General features: G+C 44.0%; 1 protein-coding gene across 1 annotated transcript in view; it reads left to right on the forward strand.

Annotated features, from left to right (window-relative positions):
• The window catches only part of TNFSF8 (TNF superfamily member 8), a 72,592-nt gene that overhangs the window by 43,382 nt on the left and 5,578 nt on the right, over positions 1–23,632 (forward strand). The gene's annotated exons all lie outside the window — the stretch shown is intronic.

A 23,632-nucleotide genomic window follows, 5' to 3' on the forward strand; every position in this document is an offset into this window, starting at 1 on the left:
GTAATGGAAAGGAGAAGGGGGAGGAGATTAAGAGGAGGTGAAGGAAATGAGGGGGAGGAGTTATGGAGATGAGAAAGGAGAGGAGATGAGGTGATGAGGAAGAGGGGTTATGTAGATGAGGAGGGAGGGAGGAGATGGAAAGGAGAAGGGGGAGGAGATTAAGAGGAGGTGAAGAAGATGAGGGGGAGGAGTTATGGAGATTAGAAAGGGAGGAGATGAGGTGATGAGGAAGAGGGGTTATGGAGATGAGGAGGGAGGGAGGAGATGGAAAGGAGAAGGGGGTAGATTAAGAGGAGGTGAAGGAAATGAGAGGGAGGAGTTATGGAGATGAGAAAGGGGAGGAGATGAGGAAGAGAGGGGTTATGGAGAGGAAGGAGATGAGGGGGGGGGGGTTATGGAAAGGAGAAGAGGGAGGTGATTAAAAGGAGGTAAAGGAAACTAGGGAAAGTAGTTATGGAGAAGTAGGGGAGAGAGGGGAGAGGAGGGAAGAGAGTATTCAGAGGAAGGGAGGGATTTATGGAGATGAGGAGGGGGAGGTGATGAGGGAGGAGATAAGGGGGTTATGGAAAGGAGAAGGGGGAGGAGATTAAGAGGAGGTGAAGGAAATGAGGGGGAGGAGTTATGGAGATGAGAAAGGAGAGGAGATGAGGTGATGAGGAAGAGGGGTTATGGAGATGAGGAGGGAGGAGATGGAAATGAGAAGGGGGAGGAGATTAAGAAGAGGTGAAGAAAATGAGGGGGAGGAGTTATGGAGATGAGAAAGGGGAGGAGATGAGGAAGAAGGGTTATGGAGAGAGAGGAGATGAGGGCGGGTTATGGAAAGGAGAAGAGGGAGGAGATTAAGAGGAGGTGAAGGAAACGAGGGGAAGGAGTTATGGAGAAGTAGGGGAGAGAGGGGAGAGGAGGGGACAGAGTATTCAGGGGAAGGGAGGGATTTATGGAGATGAGGGGGGGGGAGGTGATGAGGTGATGAGGGGAAGGGGTTATGGAGATAAGGGAGGTGATGACGGGGAGGGGTTATGGAGATGAGGAGGGTAAGGAGATGAGGGCGAGGGGTTATGGAGAGGAGAAGGGGGAGCAAATTACGGGGAGGGGAAGGAAATGAGAGGGAGGAGTTATGTAGAAGATAAAGGGGAGGAGATTAGGTGATGCGGAATGACAAGGGGGAGGAGATGAGATAATGAGGGGGAAGGGGTTATGGAGATGAGGAGGGGGTGGAGACGAGATGATGGGGAGGAGTTATGGCGAGGAGAAGGGAGAGGAGGTTAAGGGAAGGGAAAGGAAATGAGAGGGAGGAGATTAGGTGATGCGGAATGATAAGGGAGAGGAGATGAGATAGTGAGTGGGAAGGGGTTATGGAGATGAGGAGGGGGAGGAGATGAGATGATGGGGAGGAGTTATGGAGATGAGGGGGATGAGATAATGTGATGAGGGGGAGGGGTAATGGAGAGAAGGGGAGGAGATTAAAGGAAGGGGAAGGAAATGAGAGGGAGGAGTTATGGAGATGAGAAATGGGAGGAGATGAGGTGATGAGGAAGAGGGGGTATGGAGATGAGGAGGGAGGGAGGAGATGAGGAGGATGGGAAGGAAATTAGGGGTTATGGAGATGAGGAGGAGGGGGGAGATTAGGGGGAGGAAATGAGCACCAATGGCTCCCACTGCTGTCCTCCAATGAGGAGGAAGAGAACCGCTTCTTTCATGCACATTGCTGGATTGAGATGGGGCTTAGGTAAGTATTTGGGGGGGGGGGCTGCTGCAAACAGAAGGTTTTGTACCTTCTTTCATAGAATACATGATGATAAAAGCCCTTGAGCCTTTACAACCACTTTAATTCCAAAACCTTCAGATCGGTTGAATATAATAGATGTGGTTGACGTCTCTACTACAAAGGGAACAACCTCAGTGGTGCTGCCAGATCTCTGTTACTCAGGGGGAGGCCCCTTTATCAGCTGCTGTCTGAAAGTAAGTTTGGTGCGACCACGACCATGTGTTTCAGGCGCCGCGCCGCGCCAGCTTCCAGTTTCACTTCCCCTAATGCAAGCTGGTGATGTAAAGAAACTTTGGCCAACTTCCTTTATTGCCGCTTTTCACAGTGACGCCGCACGTGTCCTGAAGTCATTAATTATTGACTCAATATACGGTAAGATGACTTATTTTTAAATATTTCATCATTCGCGTCATTTTTGCTCTTTCAATGTTTTTACAATGAAAACCGCACGCTTCCGTACATGTTTTCAGCAGGGTGACTGTATCTGCTGGGTGCTGGGTAAAGCTGCTGGGACCAGCAGAAACCACCAAGGCCAAGGCCATTGTGAAAATGGCGCTGGGGCAGCTTTGGAACGAATAGCCGCTATCCTTGCTATGTACTCAAGTGGTTACTCTTTGAGAAAGTGGGTTATCGGCACTCAGAGCTGCTGTTGGAAACCATGGCCCCGTACAACCTAGCTGACAGAAACGGTGAACCAAGCCTAGGGCCCCGTACACACGACCGAACATGTCCGCTGAAACTGGTCCTATCGGACAGGTTTCCAGCGGACATTTGTCCAGCCGACCGCTTTCTAGCGGACAAAAATTTCTTAGCATGCTAAGAAACATGTCCGCTGGAAGCCTGTCTGTTGGACATGTTCGGTCGTTTGTACAGACTCACCGTACATGTCCGCTCGGCCGAAAGCCCTCGCATGCGTCGAAGTGATTCGACGCATGCGTGGAAGCATTGACCTTCCAGGGCCGCGCACGTCGCCGTGTCATCGTCGCGGCGATGGCACGGCCACGTCACCGCGTATCGTGTCCGTGCGGATTTCTGTCTGATGGTGTGTACAACCATCAGACAGAAATCTCCGGGCGGACATGTCCGCTGAAAACGGTCTGGCGGACCGTTTTCAGCGGACAGTCCGTCCGTGTGTACGAGGCCTAACAGGTGGCTCCAATCTCATGAACAAACCACTCATTCATGCAACTCATTCATGCAACCAATGTTTTTAAAAATTTTAACAGCTCTGTAGGGGTTGGTGAAAAAATAGCTGTCTAAACAGACACCCAACATCTCAAGCCTCGTACACACAGCCGGTTTTCCCGACGGGAAAACTGTGAGGAGTGTTTTTGGCCGGGAATCCCGGCCCTGTGTATGCTCCTCACAGTTTTTCCGACAGGAAAACTGCCCAAAAACCGCCGGACAAAAAAAGAGAACCAGCTCTCTTTTTTCCTGCCGGGAAAACCGGCGGACTTTTGCCCGGCGGTCTTTGGCAGTTTTCCTATGGGAGAAACTGCGATGGAGCATACACACGGCCGGGATTCCCGACCAAAGCTCCATCGCAGTTTTCCTGTCGGGAAAACCGGAAGGGGAAAGACTGACCGGGCAGGTTCTCAGCTTTCCCCTCAGGATTTCCCGTCGGAAATCCCGCACGTGTGTACGGGGCATCACTTTTGAGACAGAGAAAGAGATTGAGGACACAGATTGCTCAATCTGAAGCTGAAGCTGCAGAGTGGATGAACAGGAAGCCCTACAGAAGCTCCCTATCCATTCACAAACTAAAGCACTGGTAAACACAGGGAGGACCGCAGGGGCATTGGTTCCACTAATTGTCCCCACTCCCACTGCCCTCCCCCCCTTTTTGAACTTATATTATGTTACTAAAAGTATTGGGACGTCTGCCTTTACACACACATGAACTTTAATGGCATCCCAGTCTTAGTCCGTAGGGTTCAATATTGAGTTGGCCCATCCTTTGCACCTAACAGCTTTAACTCTTCTGGGAAGGCCACCCACAAGGTTTAGGAGTGTGTCTATGGGGATGTTTGACCATTCTTCCAGAAGCGCATTTGTGAGATCATGTTAGACGCGAAGGCCTGGCTCGCAGTCTCCGCTCAAATTCATCCCAGAGATGTTCTACCGGGTTGAGGTCAGGTCAAGTTCCTCCACCCCAAAATCACTCATCCACACTATATTGCCAAAAGTATTGGGCCACTCCTCCAAATCATTTGGTAGAGGGGGGATTATGGTGTGGGGTTGTTTTTCAGGGGTTGGGCTTGGCCCCTTAGTTCCAGTGAAGGGAACTCTTAAGGTGTCAGCATACCAAGACATTTTGGACAATTTCATGCTCCCAACTTTGTGGGAACGGTTTTGGGACGGCCCCTTCCTGTTCAAACATGACTGGGCACCAGTGTACAAAGCAAGGTCCATAAAGTCAGGGATGAGCGAGTTTGGGGTGGAGGAACTTAACTGGCCTGCACAGTTTTCTGACCTCAACCCCAGACCCCGACAACCAATGGCCAGGGTTGTTGGGAAGAGACCCTTGTCCCCATCGACATGGGGACAAGAGTGCTTTGGGGTGGGGGGCGCAGTGCCCCCCTGCCCCAAAGCACCCACCCCCCATGTTGAGGGCATGCGGTCTGGTACGGCTCAGGGGGGGGGCACTCGCTTGTCCCCACCCCCATTCCTGTCCGGCCAGGCGGCGTGCTCGGATAAGGGTTTGGTATGGATCTTGGGGGAACCCCCATGTCGTTTTTTCGGCGTAGGTGTTCCCCCTTACAATCCATACCAAACCTAAGGGCCTGGTATGCTCCTGAAGGAGAACCCACGCCATTTTTTTTTTTTTTATTTGGCGCAGAGTTCCCCTTCATGGTCAGCGTAAGCTAAAAACGATTCGATCATTCACGTGCGCCGTTTCAAGCCGCGCAAAGGCAGCTACGCCGCTTGATATTTACCAATATTTTGCCGGCGTAGTGAAGCGGCGTGCCTGATGGAATCATGGAGCAAAGGCATAGTAAATCAGCCCCACTGTGTTGGTCTATCACATAAAATCCCAATAAAATACGTTTACGTTTTTTTGGTACAAAATGTGGAAAATTTCAAGGGGTATGAATACTTTTTCAAGGCCCTGTAAATGTTATCTGCGTCTGTAGTTTTATATTTTATATTTAATGGGTATTTTGAAAATTTGGTGAACTATTTTGACATAAATGAAACAAAAAAAAAAGTGAGAAATGAAAGTTGCTCTCAAAAGACTAACAAACAGTTCAAAGGGGACAATAAAAGAAAAATGCAAGAGTACAGAAATAATGATGGGGCACCCCCTCCCCCTCCCACACTTTTTTTTTTTTTTTTTTAGTCCTAGTACCATTGAATTGCAAGATAAAAACATAAAACATTTAAACATGCTTGGGACAAATATAGAAAAAAAATAAAAAGATTAAAAAAAAGATAAAGAATTTAAACATGCTTGGGACAAATATAAAAATTTATAAAAAGATTTAAAAAAATAAAGAATTAAAACATGCTTGGGACAAATATAGAAAAAAATTATAAAAAGATAAAAAAAAAAAAAGATTAAGAATTTAACCACTTCCAAACCGCTGTACGTCTTTATACGGCCTAACTTTAAAGATGGATATCTCGGTAACGGCAGCAGCTGCTGCCACAACCGAGGTATCCATCTTTAGTGTCAGCGGTTCTGTTAACGATAACGGCGGTCTCCGCGGCGGATTCGCCGCGAGATCGCCGTTATCGTCGGCGGGACAGGGCCCCCCCCCCCTCCCGCCGCTCTCCCGCGCCCTCCGATCGGGTGCGTTTGGCTGCTGACTGGGGACGAGACTGATGGAAAAATTTCCTTCACCCGTCCCCATAGCTCTGCTGGGCGGAAGTGACGTCAAAACGTCAGTCCCGCCCAGCCTCTTAAAGAAACATTTTTTGTTTCAATTTTTTTTTCTTTTTTTGCATTTTAGTCTAAATATGAGATCTGAGGTCTTTTTGACCCCCGGATCTCATATTTAAGAGGACCTGTCATGCTTTTTTCTATTACAAGGGATGTTTACATTCCTTGTAATAGGAATAAAAGTGATAATTTTTTTTTTCCAGTGTAAAAAATAATAAAATAAATAAAAATAAATAAGAAAAAAAAAAAACATTTTTAAAGCTCCCCGTCCCGACGAGCTCGTGCGCAGAAGCGAACGCATACACGAGTAGCGCCCGCATGTGAAAACGGTGTTCAAACGACACAAGTGAGGTATCGCCGCGATCGTTAGAGCGAGAGCAATAATTCTAGCCCTAGACCTACTCTGTAACTCAAAAAATGCAACCTGTAGAATTTTTTAAACGTCGCCTATCGAGATTTTTAAGGGTAAAAGTTTGACGCCATGCCACGAGCGGGCGCAATTTGTCAGCGTGACATGTTGGGTACCATTTTACTCGGCGTAACATTATTTTTTACAATATATTAAAAAAATGGGCCAAATTTATTGCTGTCTTATTTTTTTTTTTTTTTTCCACAAAAGGTTTTTATTAAGGCAAAATCAAGGATACAATACAAACGTTTGTCAAGTTGCATAGTTCCAAAACAGATATATAGAGGGCTTCATTGATAAACCCGTAACAATATATGCATCAGACATAACATTGAATCATAAAATAAACAGAAAAGAACATTAGGAAGCAAAAGGGACCTAGAAAACAAAACATGGAGTACATCTGACATATAGTTTACGTAGGGCAGAGCTGCCCCGGGTGTTGCAAAAGTTGTCCCATTGTAGGAGAAGAAGGTTAGTCTACCCATATCTGACTTAGAGATGCAGCAGGGATGGATAGGGGTAGGTAAACGTGCAAGTCCTGAATGAACGGGTGGTCAGAGTGGGACAGCAAGTTGGACACGAGTCCACTGCCAGACTGGGAACGAATTCCAGGGATGGGGTGGTGGACTAGAAAAGAAAGGAGAGGACAGGGACTAGAGCAGAAAGGAGAGGACAGGGAGAGAGAAAGAGGGAGAGGGGAGAAGAGAAGGAAGAGAAAAAAAAAAAAAAAAAAAAAAGGGGGATGTGTGGATGGGAAAGAGCAAAGGAGGGGGGGGGAAAGAACGGAATAGGAGGGGGCCACTCCTCCATCGCAGCATTTCCAGACATAGTAGCCTGGGAGAGGGGTATATAACGTAAAGTGATTTCACAAAGCCGTGGGGTGAGTCACGTTTTAGGTGGGGAAATGGGATTTATAGCGGTCAGAGAATGTGAAATGGGTCCAACAAGCCCAGGTTTGTGTGAAAGTTTGTAGCCGTTCCTGAGAGATAGCGATTAACTCCTCTAATTCAGCTATTTTTGCTACTCTGGACAGCCATTCCCTAATGGTGGGTGTGGCCGATGAGCGCCAATGTGTTGGTATGCAGAGCCTAGCCGCGTTAACCATGTGCATGGCTAAAGATTTGTGATATTCACGTTTAGAGAGGGTTGTGTGATGGAGGAGGTACTGTGCCGGGCTGTAGTCCAACTCATACGTGGTAACGCTTTTAATGATGGAGTGTACCTCGGCCCAGAAAGGCTGGACGGACCTACACTCCCACCAGATGTGAATCATCGATCCCACATCATCATTGCATCTCCAGCAAATATTCGGGATGTCAGGCGAAAATTTGTGTAAGCGTGAGGGGGTCCTGTACCATTTGGTCACAATTTTGTATCCATTCTCTTGGATCGCCACATTCATGGAACCTTTATGAGCAAGAGTATAGATGTTTCCCCAGTCTTCATCATCAAAAGTTAGTTTTAGGTCCCTCTCCCAGGACTCGTGCAGTCGTTTAGACACCAGGGGAAGGGGATCTACCTGGAGGAGAGCGTAGAGGAGAGAAATTAGATGTCTTTGTGGTGGAGGGCGTGAGCACAAGGCTTCAAACGGGGTAGGTTGCCTAGACCACGTCGTGGTCGGGGTTTTGGTCGTAAGGTAGTGTCTCAGTTGTCTGTAAGACCAAAAGGGAAAGGTCTGAGTACGTGAATCGGCCACCAAGTCCTCGTAAGAACGGATGTTGCCTTTTTGGAAGAAGTGTTTCGCTAGAATGTCTGCGTGTTGCCATTCCTCTCGGAGGAATGTAGAGTCTCCTGGAGAGAAGTCCGGATTCCCTCTCAAGGGCGTCAATGGACTTAAGTGGGAGGAGATCTTATACTGAGCGACTGCTTTATTGAAGGCTGCAAGGGAGGGGTATATCAGCGGGTGGGCTTTTAGTGACTGGGGCCAGTGACGGGTTGGTAACCAAGGGAGTACGTGTGTGGGTGTATGAACAAAGTGTCTCTCTAAGGTGACCCAAGCTTTCTCCAAATGGTGTATCTTCCAGTCCACAATTCTTGTCAAGTGGCATGCGAGGTAATATCTGTGGAGATCTGGTAGGCCAATTCCACCTAGATCTTTGGGGAGAGTGAGACGTGAGTATTTGATGCGTGGAGGTTTGTCGTTCCACAGGAAAGCTGTGCATGCTCTCCTATAAGACGCAAAGAAGGAGGGAGGGAGATGGATAGGGATTGACTGCATCAGATATAGTAATCGGGGAAGCACTATCATTTTGATCAAAGCCGCTCGGCCAAACCAAGAAATATTCAGGTTGGCCCAGTCTTTCAGGTCTTTCTGAGCCCTAGAGAGCGCCGCCAAGAAGTTCAAGTTATAAAGGTCTTCCATTTTTCTGGCGATTCGAATTCCAAGGTAAGTGATTGCAGTCTCCTTCCACTGAAACGGGAAAGATTCCTGGCAGTGAGTAACTTCCTGTGGGGGCAGAGAGACATTTAAAGCGTGCGACTTAGAGTAATTTATTTTTAGGTTCGAGAGTTCTCCAAATTGGTGTATGTCTTTTAATAGATTGGGCAGGGAGATTCTGGGGGCCTGTAGGGATAGCAGAATGTCATCCGCGAAAGCGGCTACCTTGAATTCTTTGCCTGCAATGGGCACACCCCTAATGTCCGGGTTGCTACGCAGTCTGTTCAAGAGGGGTTCCAGCGTCAAAACAAATATCAGGGGGGATAAGGGGCAGCCCTGCCGTGTTCCATTACCGATAGAGAAGGCGTTTGACAGGAGGCCGTTGGTCTTCACCCTTGCCGAGGGATTGGAATATAGGGCGTTGATATACGTAGCCATGCGGGGCATGAGACCAATACCTTTTAATACCTCCCGCATATAGTCCCAGGCCACCCTGTCAAACGCCTTCTCAGCATCCAGGGATAGGAAAAATCCCTTGGAGCCCGAGGCACGTAGCCAGTGCTGTATGTTCAGAGCGCGTATGGAGTTGTCCCTAGCTTCCCTGCCAGGAACAAAGCCTACTTGGTCCAAAGTTACTAAGCCAGGAATGAGGGGGAGCAGCCTATTGGCCAAAATTTTTGCAAATAATTTAATGTCTACGTTGAGTAGAGAGATTGGCCTGTAGCTAGAGGCCGATAGAGGATCTTTGCCCTCCTTAGGGATAACTGTCACGTGTGCTTCTAAAAGCCTACCTGGATGGGCGTTCGGGTTTGACAACGAGTTAAACATGTTAAGCATCTCAGGGGATAAAGTATCTCGGAAAGACTTGTAGTATATTAAAGGGAGACCGTCTGGGCCCGGGCACTTACCCACTTTCATTTGCTTTATGGCTAGATGCAATTCTGCTTTGGACAAGGGGATTTCCAAGGCCTCAGCTTGTTGAGAAGAAATGGGTTTGGGACAGTACTCAGCTAGGAATTCACGCATCCGGGCTGTTCGTCCGGTCACCCCCATGTTTTCCGAGTCATCACGGGGTAAATTATAGAGGGTCGAGTAAAATTCCTCTAAGTGTCCCGCTATTTCTTCATTTTTAGAGAGGAGTGCACCATGTTTGTCTCGGATTTGGTGAATCCTGGAAGCGAGTTTAGCGTTCTGTATCGTGCGTGCCAGCATTCTGCCGCTTTTGTTGCCGTGTTCGTAGAACACTTTTTGCTGCAAGACGTAACGTCTTCTTGTGCGTTTCCCTAGTTCATCTAGGAGAGAACATCTAGCTTGTGTCAAGTCCTGCAACACAGTTTGCGAGGTTGACTGTTTGTGCGAGGCTTCCAATTTGTTAATAGTATGAACCAGTGTCCTGATAAGTTCCTGACTCTGTTTCTTGGCGGCTGACGCTAGGGCAATAAGTTTACCCCGGAGAACGCATTTATGCGCTTCCCAGAGTGTAACTGGCGTGATCTCCGGGTTGGAGTTTTCCTGGAAGTAGAGTTGGATATGGGATCTGATCTGCTCAATCGTTGCTGGGTCTTTCAACAGGGAGGGATTTAGGCGCCACGATTTAGTAGATTTGTTCACCTCAGGGAAAACAAGTGTTACGGTTATGGGATGGTGGTCGGATAAGTACATTGGTTTAATAGTGGCCTGAGATAAGAACGAGAGGTCGGTTTGAGAGACAAAGAAGTAATCGATCCTCGAGTACTTCTGATGTGGGGGGGAAAAGAAGGTATAATCCTTGTCTTGCGGAAACAAGGTACGCCAGGTGTCGTGAAGTGTCAAGGCCTGTAGTTGCAGTTTGATCTGCCGGATCGCACGGTATGGGAGTGCAGAAATTCCGGAAGAGGTATCCAGGGTCGGGTTCAGTGGGGTGTTAAAGTCCCCACCCAGGAGTAACAGACCTTCCTGAAAGGTAGAGAGGAGGTCACTCATTTTCCTGAAGAAGGTAACTTGGTGTTCATTCGGGCAATAGATATTGGCCAGGGTGATTGGCTTGGATGCGTACGTGCCTTTAAGGAAAATGTATCTGCCGTCAGGGTCGATCAAAGTGTCACGTAGTTGGAAATCAGCATGCTTAGAGATAAGGATGGAGACGCCCTTGGTTTTGGAGACTGGGTTCGTGGAATGTAGTGCTTGCTTATAAACGTGGTTCGCCAGTTTAGGAATGGCGTCCGATCTAAAGTGAGTTTCCTGGAGTAACAGGAAGTGCGCCCCATGCTTAGTCAACGCGGCTAAAACCTGAGATCTTTTTTCTGGAACGTTTAGGCCCTTAACGTTTAGCGAGAGGCATTTGAGATAGTGATGTTTTGATTTGTCCATTCGACTGGTTCGGGTGATAGGACACTAGGGTCTAGACGTTTTGGGTGAAGTAAGGGAGTAAACCCTCTCTGGGGTCAATGAGGCGATCGACGAGCGAGCCTGAGTGCGAGGAGGAGCGGCCTCCAGAGAGAGAAAAAGGGAAAAGGAGGAAAAGAAAAGAAGAAGGAGCTGTCTTATTTTTTAATTAAAAAAAGTGATTTTTTTTCCAAAAAAAAAAAAGTGCGCTTGTAGGACTGCTGCGCAACTATGGTGTGACAAAAAGTATTGCAATGATCGCCATTTTATTCTCTAGGGTATTAGAAAAAAAAATATATAATGTTTGTGGGTTTTAAGTAATTTTCTAGCAAAAAAAAAAATGTTTTAGTCTTGTAAACACCAAATCTGAAAAACACCCAAAGTAGAGAAGTGGTTAAACATGCTTGGGACAAATATAGAAAAAAAAATAATAAAAAATAAAAGATAAAGAATTTAAAGATGTTTGGGACAAATATAGAAAAAAATAAAAAGATACAAAAAAAAATAAAGAATTTAAACATGCTTGGGACAAATATAGAAACTATTTATAAAAAGATTAAAAAAAAAAGATGAAGAATTTAAACATGCTTGGGACACATATATAAAAAAGAAAAAAAAAAAGATAAAGAATTTAAACATGCTTGGGACAAATATAGAAAAAAAGAAAAAAAAAAAAAGATCAACAATTTAAACATGCTTGGGACAAATATAAAAAAATAAAATAAAAAGATAAAAAAAGCCGGACTGATTTTATTACTCATATAGATCATCATCCAATGTGATTTATGGATTACTACAACCCACGGCTCTTTTCACTTTGCCTAACATTTTTGGTTTAATTTGGCTCACCGAGAATCTCCCACCTCTGCAGATGACGGTTCTGTAGAGAAGGCGGACATCTTTGTCAGCAGAATTATTTCTAGTTTCTACAGTCTGCGTCTTCCTAATTGTTAGGGAGATCACCTATATACAGTATCATACCACAATCACGATGAATATGCAGATGGGGATTTTCCAATCATGACCCACATTTACACCAAAACATAGAAGGACCGCTGAAAAAAAAAAAGATAAAGAATTTAAACATGCTTGGGACAAATATAGAACAAAATAAAAAGATAAAAAATAAATAAATAAATAAATAAATAAATAAAGAATTTAAACATGTTTGGGACAAATATAGAACAAATAAATAACAACTGCAAAGAAATAAAAGGGGTTAAAATGGGAGAGGAGGAATACAAACTTTCTGCCTTTGCGGACGACATCCTCTTCTATTTGGACAAACCCAAAACATCAATCTCAAATCTATTAAATATATGTAGAGACTATGGGGAAATTTCGAACTTCAAAATAAATCTCACCAAAACGGAGATTATGAGTATAAATATAAGTAAATTGGAAGAGCAATTCTTGAAAGTGGAGTACCAGTTCGCCTGGGTTAAAGAACTCAAATATCTAGGGATACTGTTAGCAAACTCTATAAAAAAAATGTATAAGATAAATTTCATTCCCCTATTAAATGAAATTAAGACAGAAACAAAAAGAGTGGAAAATAGAGCAATATCATGGATAGGACGAATCAATTATTGCAAAATGGTTATCTTACCTAAAATATTATATAAATTTCAGATGATCCCCATAGCCCTCCCGAGAACACTATTCTCTGCTCTAAAAAAAATAATTATGAATTACATATGGAGAAATAAGAAACATAGGATATCACTCCAGACCCTAAAACAACCAAAAAAAAAGGGGGGCTTAGCGGTACCGGACGTTAAAGGATATTATGACGCAGTGGTAATGACAAGGGTGGTGGAGTGGGCCAGAGCCAACAAAGAAAAAAGGTGGGTTAGTCTAGAAAATGAGTTAGCACAGACGAGGCTGGACAAGATAATATGGAATCCTCCTCAATTTAGAACACTAGATAAAAACGCACATGAAATAACAAAAAATGCACTTAAAATATGGGATAATGTCTACAAAAAAATTGAGAAGGAATATAATTCACCTTTTATAGCACTGAAAAATAATGATTATTTTGCACCAGGTAAAACACAAGTTGGGGGGAATTGGATCAAACAGGACACGGCACAACTAAGGGACATAATAAGGGAGGGCCACATAATAACACTACCCGAGTTAAAAGCTAAAAAGAATTTAATGGAAATTAATGAATGGAGGTACCAGCAGCTTAAACATTTTATCCAGGATCTACCAGGCCCACTGAGAGCGGGAGACCAGCTAACAGATCTAGAAAAAATATGCTTCATGGAAAGAGCAAAAGGAACTACTTCAAAGCTATATAGAATTCTATTGAAGATGGATGAGCAGAATATACCTCCATTCATTAAAAAATGGGAAAGGGAATTGGGAACACAACGGGATAAGGGCACAATAGATAAAATGTTGGCTTTGACACACTCCTCCGCGGTTGATAGTCGAACGGCGGAGATGTGTTTTAAATGCATATCCGGATGGTACATGACCCCGGATAAGCTAAAAAAATTCAAAGAAGACCAGACAGGAGAGTGTTGGAGGGAATGTGGATCACCAGGAAATATGGCACACCTTTGGTGGGGATGTACCAAGGTTAAGAGGTATTGGGAAAAAATCTTGGCCTGTGTGGAAGAGATCACGGGGAAAAAGATCAAGATGGACCCATGGGTCATCCTATTCCATGGGGGGGAGGAAGGTATAAAAAGTTACAGGAAAACGCTTGTACCGCATCTACTCAATGCCGCTAAGAGACTTATTCCAAGGAGGTGGCAAGAAGTGGAGTGCCCCTCAATTTGGGAGTGGATAGATGCGGTCGAAGAAACTTACAGAATGGAAGAAATAAAAGAGGGCATAGAGGGTAATAACATCCTACAAATCACGAAATGGGATAAATGGAGGACTTTCAAGAAATCGTGGAGTTATGCAGAAAAATTAAGGGTAGATGCTTAAAAGATACACTAGAAGAAAAATTTGAAAGAACTAGAGATATAGGAGATTGTTGAAGGTGAGATAGGGGGGATGGGGGGGGGGTAGGAGAAGGGGGGGATAAAATAAAAATGTAATCTTTTTGTGCCTCTGAAATAGGAGGAGTGACATTTAATAAACAACAATAATATATATTTATATATATAATAAAAAAAATAAATAAAAAAAAAACACGACGAAAAAAAAAAATATTTCACACAAGAAGAGGCGACACTTATGATGCAAAACCAACATAGAGATGCAATGGGCAGGTGCGCAGAACATGAGCATATAATGCACACTCTATGAGGTGGAGTCTGAAGTGAATAAAAGAAAAAAAAAAAAAAAAGAACAAATAAATAAAAATATACCGGTATATAAAAAAAGATAAAGAATTTAAACATGCTTGGGACAAATATATAAAAAAAAGATTAAAAAAAAAGATAAAGAATTTAAACATGCTTGGGACAAATATAGAAACTATTTATAAAAAGATTAAAAAAAAAAAAGATGAAGAATTTAAACATGCTTGGGACACATATATAAAAAAGAAAAAAAAAAAAGATAAAGAATTGCTTGGGACAAATGTATAAAAAAAAAAAAAAAAGATCAACAATTTAAACATGCTTGGGACAAATATAAAAAAATAAAATAAAAAGATAAAAAAAGCCGGACTGATTTTATTACTCATATAGATCATCATCCAATGTGATTTATGGATTACTACAACCCACGGCTCTTTTCACTTTGCCTAACATTTTTGGTTTAATTTGGCTCACCGAGAATCTCCCACCTCTGCAGAAGAAGGTTCTGTAGAGAAGGCGGACATCTTTGTCAGCAGAATTATTTCTAGTTTCTACAGTCTGCGTCTTCCTAATTGTTAGGGAGATCACCTATATACAGTATCATACCACAATCACGATGAATATGCAGATGGGGATTTTCCAATCATGACCCACATTTACACCAAAACATAGAAGGACCGCTGAAAAAAAAAAAGATAAAGAATTTAAACATGCTTGGGACAAATATAGAACAAAATAAAAAGATAAAAAATAAATAAATAAATAAATAAATAAATAAATAAATAAATAAAGAATTTAAACATGTTTGGGACAAATATAGAACAAATAAATAAAAATATACCGGTATATAAAAAAAGATAAAGAATTTAAACATGCTTGGGACAAATATATAAAAAAAAGATTAAAAAAAAAGATAAAGAATTTAAACATGCTTGGGACAAATATAGAAAAAAATAAAAAGATTAAAAAAAAAAAAATAACCATCTGGTCTGCCTGTTTTTGCTGTTTTGCTGTTTTTATTTTTTTATCTTTTTTTGTTTTATTTTACTATATTTGTCCCAAGCCACTTCAGGCCCAGGCCAATTCTGACACTTCGGGCCAGATTCAGGTACAAATGCGGCGGCGTAACGTATCGCCTTTACGTTACACTGCCGCAAGTTTTCAGCGCAAGTGCCTGATTCACCAAGCACTTGCGTGTAAACTTTCGACGGCGTAGCGTAAAGCCGTCCAGCGCAAGCCCGCCTAATTCAAATGGGGCGTGTACCATTTAAATTAGGCGCGTTCCCGCGCCGAATGTTCTGTGCATGCTCCGTTTGGAAATTTCCCGCCGTGCTTTGCGCGAAATTACGGCGCCCCGACGTGTTTGTGAATGGCGACGTGCGTAATGTACTTACGCCGAAAAAAAAAAAATTTAATTCGACGCGGGAACGACGGCCATACTTTAACATGGCTGGTGTAAAGTTAAGCCATGAAAAAGCAGGCTTAACTTTGCGACGGGAAAAACCGACTTGCGACGACGTAACGCGCGCGAGAACCTTCGTGGATCGCCGTAAAAGCTAATTTACATACCCGACGCTGGAAAACGACGCAAACTCCACCCAGCGGCGACCGAAGTATTGCAGCCTTACATCCGAAGGCGTACAAAGCCGTAAGCCTGTCGGATCTTAGCCAAACGCCGTCGTATCTTGTTTGTGAATCACAAATAAAGATACGACGCGGCAAATTTGAAAGTACGCCGGAGTATCAGTAAATACTCCGGCGTATTTCTTCTGTGAATCTGGCCCTCAGTCTCTATATCATCATCCATGTGGAATTGTTTGGATTTTTTTTTTAGTGGACAGTAAAAAAAAAAAAAAAAATAACCACATTTTGTTTCTCAGATTTATTTATTTATATTTTTTTAAATAATGATTTTTTTTTTTTCTGCAGGTCTGCCAAATTTTCACGAGGGCTCCATATGGACCATGTTTGGCAAGTAACCGTATGATGATTTAAAAAAAAATATATCTCTAAAGGGAATCCAATCCCAATCACTAAAATCTCATATAATCATCTCATGGTCATGTATTTTCAAAAACAGTTTTTAGTCTTTTAAAATCTGCAGCTTTCATGAGATTATCCCCGGCGATCCTGCCATTAAAACATTTTTGCTCAGGCATTTCTGATTATTATGGTACTCTCTTTGGGGTCCCCCCAAAATAATCCACAACAAACCCAGATATGCACATCGTTGCAGCCTCATCAGTGTCCATCAGTGTAGCCTTATCAGTGCCCATCAGTGTAGCCTCATCAGTGCCACCTCATCAGTGCCGCCTCATCAGTGTAGCCTCATCAGTGCCCATCAATGCAGCCTCATCAGTGTAGCCTTTTAAGTGCCCATCAATACATCCTCATCATTGTAGCCTCATCCGTGTAGCCTCATCAGTGCCTCATCAGTACCCATCAATGCAGCCTCATCAGCACCCATCAGTGCTTATCGGTGCAGCCTCATCAGTGCCCATCAGTGTAGGCTACATTGGAGGATACATTGGAGTGCCCATCAATGTAGGCTACATTGGAGGCTCATCAGTGTAGCCTCATCAATGCCCATCATTGTAGCCTCATCAGTGTAGCCTCATCTGTGCCCATCAGTGTAGCCTCATCAGTGCCCATCATTGTAGCCTCATCAGTGTAGACTCATCAGTGCCCATCAGTGTAGCCTCATCAGTCCCGCCTCATCAATGCCGCCTCATCAGTGTAGCCTCTCAAGTGCCCATCAATACATCCTCATCATTGTAGCCTCATCAGTGCCCATCAATGTAGCCTCATCAGTGCCCATCAGTGTAGCCTCACCAGCACCCACCAGTGCTCATCGGTGCAGCCTCATCAGTGCCCATCAGTGCAGCCTCATCAGTGCCCATCAGTGTAGCCTCATCAGTGCCCATCATTGTAGGCTACATTGGAGCCTTACCAGCGCCCATCAGTGAAGGAGGAAAGTTACCTGATTCAAAATTTTATAACAAACTATGAAATGTCTGTTGTTTTTTCAAACTTTTTTCTGTCTTGTTTCCTTTGTTTAGCAATCAGCCCCCAGCAGTGATTACATATCACCAGAGGAAAGCTCTGTTTGTGTGAAAAACTGATAAAAATATCATTTGGGTGCAGCGTTGTATGACCGCGCAATTGTCATTCAAAGTGTGACAGCGCTGAAAGCTGAGAATTGCCAGGAAGGGGGTGAAAGCGCCCGGTAGGCAAATGGTTAAAGCCTCACCTATGGTGATTTTTGGGACACCATCGTTTTTGGCGATATTGCAGGCGCGCGCAATTTAGAGACCGCTAAATGGAATGTTTGGTATCTATTTACTCGATGCAATCCCTTCTTATATTATAACCAAAAGAATGGTATTATATTGAGTGTTTTTACACTGAAATTTATATTATTATTATTTTTTTCTGAAAATTTGAGTTTAACCGCTTCAGCCCCGGACCATTTTGCTGGTCAAAGACCGGGCCACTTTTTTTTGCGATTCGGCACTGCGTCGCTTTAACTGACAATTGCGCGGTCGTGCGACGTGGCTCCCAAACAAAATTGGCGTCCTTTTTTTCCCACAAATAGAGCTTTCTTTTGGTGGTATTTGATCAGCTCTGCGGTTTTTAGTCAGGCAGAGGGCCTTGAAAGCGATCCGGTCCTTCACTGGCATCCAGTGAAGGGACCCGAGGGAGGGGGTAACTGATTCCCAGGATTTTTTTCCTGTTACAAGTAGTGTTGCTCACGAATATTCGCATTGCGAATATTCGGCTCGAATATGGCATATTCGAGAAATCGCGCTATATTTCGAATTTTGCGGTGAATATTCGCAATTCCGAATATTCGCATTTTTTCAATTTGATTTTTAAAACAGATCACATCCTATCGACGTCTAAAAGCATTGCTGGTATGATTAGAGACCCTGGGCCGAGTAGCTAAGCTGAGGCGATCCTTTTATGTTGCCAAATTGAAAAAAAAAAAATTGCGATTTTTCGCTATTGCGAATGCGAAAATGATTGCGAATTTTCGATAACTGTGGTAGGAGAATTCTGATTGTCTCTGATGCAAAAGGGGGGGGCTTTGTGTATGTGTATGTTATGAATATTTGTATGTTTGATATTATTATTTTTTGTAAGAAGGAAAAAATTGCGCATACCTTAAAAAAGGGGAGAATACAGCAGCAACTCAAAAATGTTATACAACATAAATTAATACAAGACAGAAAATGGAGTCGCTCTACAAGAATAAAAAATATGTCTAGTGACAAGACATGTGGGCAAATTATAAAATAAGCAAGCGCAAATAACTTGTGAAATACACAGTGAAACAAATATATAAAGAAATATAGTCCCAATAATAGAAAAATAATCTTTCATAAAAATGTCTTTGATATGTGAAGTGAAAAAAAGTCCAAAGCATGCAGCATGAACGTGTTCAATCTTCAAGGTGTTTGATTGACAAACGGCTGTGACAGATGGATTGGATAGAGTAAAGAATCACCACCAATGCAAAACACTTTTTATTTTGTATTGTAAAATATCAAGAATATTCTGAGCCAATCAGAGTGCTCCTTCTGCATTTGCCGAATATTCGCAATTATTTTGTATTGTAAAATATCAAGAATATTCTGAGCCAATCAGAGTGCTCCTTCTGCATTTGCCGAATATTCGCAATTATTTTGTATTGTAAAATATCACGAATATTCTGAGCCAATCAGAGTGCTCCTACAGCATTTGTCGAAATTGCGCAATAAATATCGCATTCGCATGTTGCGATATTTCGATAAAATATCACGAATATTCTGAGCCAATCAGAGCGCTCCTCCAGCATTTCTCGAAATTGCGCAATAAATATCGCATTCGCATGTTGCGATATTTCGATAAAATATCACGAATATTCTGAGCCAATCAGAGTGCTCCTACCGCAGTTATCAAAAAATCGCAATTATTTTCGCATTCGCAATAGCGAAAAATCGCAATCATTTAATTTCGATAAAATATCACGAATATTCGAATTTAGCGAATATATCTCGAATATTCGAATATATATTCGAGATATATCGCGAAATCGAATATGGCATATTCTGCTCAACACTAGTTACAAGTCGTGCCACCGTGTTCTGGACGACTTGTAGACGTGCAACCTGGAATTTTGGAAGACCAAGGTAGAGGGCGTTTGCATAGTCGAGCCTGGAATTGATTATTGTTCCCACCACTACTGCTGTCTTCTTTTGGGATGAAGGGGATGAGTCTACGTAGTAGGCGCAGCAGATGGTGAGATCCGCTGACTACTGATCCTATTTGTGCATCCATTGTCATGTCGGAGTCAATAGTATAAGAAACGTATTATTATTGCATAAAGAAAAAGAGAAGAAACCCCCAGTCGTACTCATGTCAATAGACGCGGAAAAAGCATTTGACCGAGCCGACTTGGGGTCTATGATGAACACACTTTGGAGTAGAGGTCTGGGACCAGATGGGTAAATAATTTATACAATCACCCTATGGCTAGGGTTAGGGTCAATGGGAGTGTGTCGTCTGTTTTTGAGATGTTCAATGGAACTAGACAAGGGTGCCCACTCTCGCCCCTCCTGTATGTAATATCACTGGAACCATTATTAGCAAAAATACGGCCAACAAAAACAACAAAAACAACCCAGATATAGGAGGGGTGAGAGTGGGTGAGGAAGAACATAAGGTGGCCGCGTATGCAGACGACATACTCCTATACCTAACTAAACCAAGGTTGTCACTGCCCAATGTAATAAAAGAAATTAAAAAAATACAGAGAACTTTCAAATTTTAACTACTTAAAACCCGGACCTATAGGCAGCTAAAGGACCCGGCCAGTTTTTGCACTTCGGCACTGCGTCGTTCTAACTGACAATTGCGCGGTCGCGCGACGTGGCTCCCAAACAAAATTGGTGTCCTTTTTTTCCCACAAATAGAGATTTCTTTTGGTGGTATCTGATCACCTCTGCGGTTTTTATTTTTTGCGCTATTAACAAAAATAGAGCGACAATTTTGAAAAAAATGCAATATTTTTTCCTTTTTGCTATAATAAATATCCCCCAAAAATATAAAAAAAACGTTTTTTTCCTTAGTTTAGGCCGATACGTATTCTTCTACATATTTTTGGTAAAAAAAAAAAACGCAATAAGCGTTTATCGATTGGTTTGCGCAAAATTTATAGCGTTTACGAAATAGGGGATAGTTTTATTGCATTTTTATTAATATTTTTTTTTACTACTAATGGCGGCGATCAGCGATTTTTTTCGTGACCGAGACATTATGGCGGACACATCGGACAATTTTGACACATTTTTGGGACCATTGGGCCAGATTCAGGTAGAATTACGTTACGCCGCGGAGGCGTAACGTATCCCATTTACGTTACACCGCCGCAGGTTTACAGCGTAAGTGCCTGATTCACAAAGCTCTTACCTGTAAACTTGCGGCGGTGTAACGTAAATCCGCTCGGCGCAAGCCCGCCTAATTCAAATGGGGCGGGCACCATTTAAATTAGGCGCGTTCCCGCGCCGAACGTTCTGCGCATGCTCCGTGCTTTGCGCGAAATTACGGCGCCCCGACGTTTTTTTTGAACGGCGACGTGCGTTACGTCGTTTCGTATTCCCGGACGTCTTACGCAAAAAAAAATATTTGAAATTTGACGCGGGAACGACGGCCATACTTTAACATGGCTGTTCTAAAGATAAGCCATGATAAAGCAGGCCTAAATTTGCGACGGGAAAAACCGACTAGCAACAACGTAAGAGATTGCGACGAATACGCGTATCTTCGTGGATCGCCGCAAGTAGTCATTTGCATATTCTACGCCGACCGCAATGGAATCGCCACCTAGCGGCCGGCCTAGAATTGCATCCTAAGATCCGATGGTGTAAGTCAATTACACCTGTCGGATCTTATGGCTATCTATGCGTAACTGATTCTATGAATCAGCCGCATAGTTACGACGGGCGGATCACAGAGATACGACGGCGTATCTCTTTTGTGAATCTGGCCCATTGTCATTTTCACAGCAAAAAGTGCTATAATTTACTGTGAAAATGACAATTGCAGTTTGGGAGTTAACCACAAGGGGGCGCTGAAGGGGTTTAAGTGAGACCTCATATGTGTTTTCTATTAGATCCGACCGGCGTAAGTCTCTTACGCCGTCGGATCGTAACTGCATATTTACGCTGGCCGCCAGGGGCGTGTACGCTGGTTTACGCTTTGAAAAATGTAAATCAGCTAGATACGCAAATTCACGAACGTACGCCCGGCCGACGCAGTACAGATACGCCATTTACGTTAGGCTTTTCCTGGCGTAAAGTTACCCCTGCTATATGAGGCGTATATGCGGCGTACCAATGTTAAGTATGGCCGTCGTTCCCGCAACGAAATTTGAAAATTTTACGTTGTTTGCGTAAGTCGTCCGTGAATGGGGCTGGACGTAATTTACGTTCACGTCGAAACCAATACGTCCTTGCGGCGTATTTGGAGCAATGCACACTGGGATATGTCCACGGACGGCTCATGCGCCGTTCGTGAAAAACGTCAATAACGTCGGGTCATGGCTATTTTACATAACACACGCCCCCCTGTTCCAAATTTGAATTAAGCGGGCTTACGCCGGCCGATTTACGCTACGCCGCCGAAACTTACGGAGCAAGTGCTTTGAGAATACAGCACTTGCCCGTCTAAGTTGCGGAGGCATAACGTAAATCGGATACGTTACGCCCGCGCAAAGATACGCCGCTGTACGAGAATCTGGCCCAATGTTTTTAAATAGTCATTTAAAATGATGGTGTGTGGGCTTCACATCGTTTTTCGGCTTCTGAAAAACGTAAAAAAAAAAAAACGAACATGTTGCATTTTTTAACGTTGTTTTAAAAAATTACGTTTTCCGGGTTGTAAAAAATGATCGTGTGTGGGCTAAAACGACGTTAAAAACCCGCGCATGCTCAGAAGCAAGTTATGAGACGGGAGCGCTCGTTCTGGTAAAACTAGCGTTCGTAATGGAGTAAGCACATTCATCACGCTGTAACAGACAGAAAAGCGCAAATCGTCTTTTACTAACACGGAATCAGCTAAAAGCAGCCCAAGGCGAATAGAACTTCCCCTTTAGAGTGCCGTCGTACGTGTTGTACGTCACGGCGCTTTTTTCATCATTTTTTAAAAACGATGGTTTGTGGGCAACATCGTTTTTTAATGATGAAGTTGGAAAAACGTCATTTTTTGGACATGCTGAAAAACGTTTTTTTTTTCTTGCCGAAAAACGACCGTGTGTACGTGGCATCAGTGTATGGTACGCTGGCACTTGACCCCAGAGAGAATGAGTAAAATCCACCCAAATAATTCTTCGCTATGTTGGAGGAATTTTAAACAAAAAGGAACGACTATGCATATCTGGTGGGATTGTCCGGGAATACAAGAGTATTGGGAGGAAGTATTAGAGTACATAGAAGAAATAACGGGGGAGAAGGTCCCACAAAACCCCTTGATATGTCTGTTCCACGGGTACAAACAAAACAAAAAAAACTATATGAAAAAACGTTGGTCCCGACACTGCTTAACGCGACAAAGCAGGGCCAGGGGAGGGCTGGACCGGGGGCAGGGTGGCAATTGACTCCCAGGCCACTCTAACTTATGCTCAAAATGGCCAGCAGTCGCTGCCCTCTACCATTTTCTTTTTTATTCTGCACTAAGAAGTCGGACCGGGGGCAGTGGGTGACCACTAGCTGTTGCATTCCGGGAGTTGTAGTCCACCAGCTCCTGGTAGATAGAAAACAGAGAAGCGCAGAGGAAACTACAACTCCCTGGAACCGGATTGATGGAATCAAGCATAGGCAGTGTGTGCCATGGAGTCGGGACGCAGGGCTGCAAGGCTGGGCGCTGGCTACAACTTGACCCCAGGAGCATTGCCCCCCAGGAGGCCGTGCAAGGACCTGCTGAGCTGAGATCACTGAGGTGAGAGACCCTGACACGCCTAGCTGAGCCCCCATCCCCCCATACACCCCATGTAGCCTGCCCCAGTGATCAGGCTGCATTGATGGGCACTGGAGTTGGCTGCACTGATGGGTGGTTCAATGGGCCACTTGACTGGACTTGCCCCCCAGGCCTAAGGCTGCCAGCCCTCCCTTGAGCAGGGACGATCCTAGGCAGGGTCCATGCGCCTCAGGGGTGGGGGAGCGCCGAAGCTCCAAAGTGCTCCCCTCCCTCCTCCTTGTCTGTGTCCAGAGGCGGAGCGCATGTAGCGGGTGCTGCGTTTCCCCATCCCGCTCACTCTCTCCGCTGGCAACTGACAAGAGCGCATACCTCCCGCTGTCCCCGGAATCCAGTCTGGGTACCACAGCGGAGCCTATTACCGGGGACACGTTCCGGCACTAGGCTCCACTCATTTATTCTGTCCGGTGTGCATGGAGCAGTCTCCTGTCTGCCCCGCCCCCTCTGTGTGTGTCGGCTCTTCTCCCATAGGCAGTGTGATGAGAGGCTTCTGGGTTGGCCATACAAATGTACCCCACCCCCACACACTTTTCACATATTTATTTGT

This window comes from Rana temporaria, chromosome 9, assembly GCF_905171775.1.
Source record: "Rana temporaria chromosome 9, aRanTem1.1, whole genome shotgun sequence".
NCBI classification, from domain to species: domain Eukaryota; kingdom Metazoa; phylum Chordata; class Amphibia; order Anura; family Ranidae; genus Rana; species Rana temporaria.